At 67.6% G+C, this 346-nt stretch overlaps 1 protein-coding gene across 1 annotated transcript in view; it reads right to left on the bottom strand.

The window, feature by feature from the left end:
- Positions 1-346, bottom strand: part of SLC26A11 (solute carrier family 26 (anion exchanger), member 11) — a gene marked incomplete at its 5' end in the record, with an annotated part of 7,633 nt that overhangs the window by 2,891 nt on the left and 4,396 nt on the right. The gene's annotated exons all lie outside the window — the stretch shown is intronic.

The raw sequence follows: 346 nt of genomic DNA on the forward strand, positions 1-346 counted from the left end.
TGGCAGCTGCCCCCACCCGCTTGCCCAGAGACCCCACCCAGGAAAACCACCCACCTCATCAGACCCCACCGGGGACAAACACGAGCAAGCCCGCGGCTCCCAGCCTGCAGCGGGACCACAGAGCACGTGAGATGGGAGGGAAGGTCAGTGCGGGACCCATGCATAGCCCGGCAGCCAAGGTGGGCAGCTGGGGACCAGGACACGAGCTCAGGGACCCACCAGGGTCCGCACAACCTTCCGTCCAAGATCTTGCAGAGCCCCCTCGCCACACAGCCCCAGCAAGCATCCTGCAGGCTGGGGCTCCGCTCCCCCTCCTGCTACCCACCGGCCCAAGCTGCCCGTGATG

Source organism: Pygoscelis adeliae, unplaced genomic scaffold, assembly GCF_000699105.1.
Source record: "Pygoscelis adeliae isolate BGI_AS28 unplaced genomic scaffold, ASM69910v1 Scaffold445, whole genome shotgun sequence".
NCBI lineage: Eukaryota > Metazoa > Chordata > Aves > Sphenisciformes > Spheniscidae > Pygoscelis > Pygoscelis adeliae.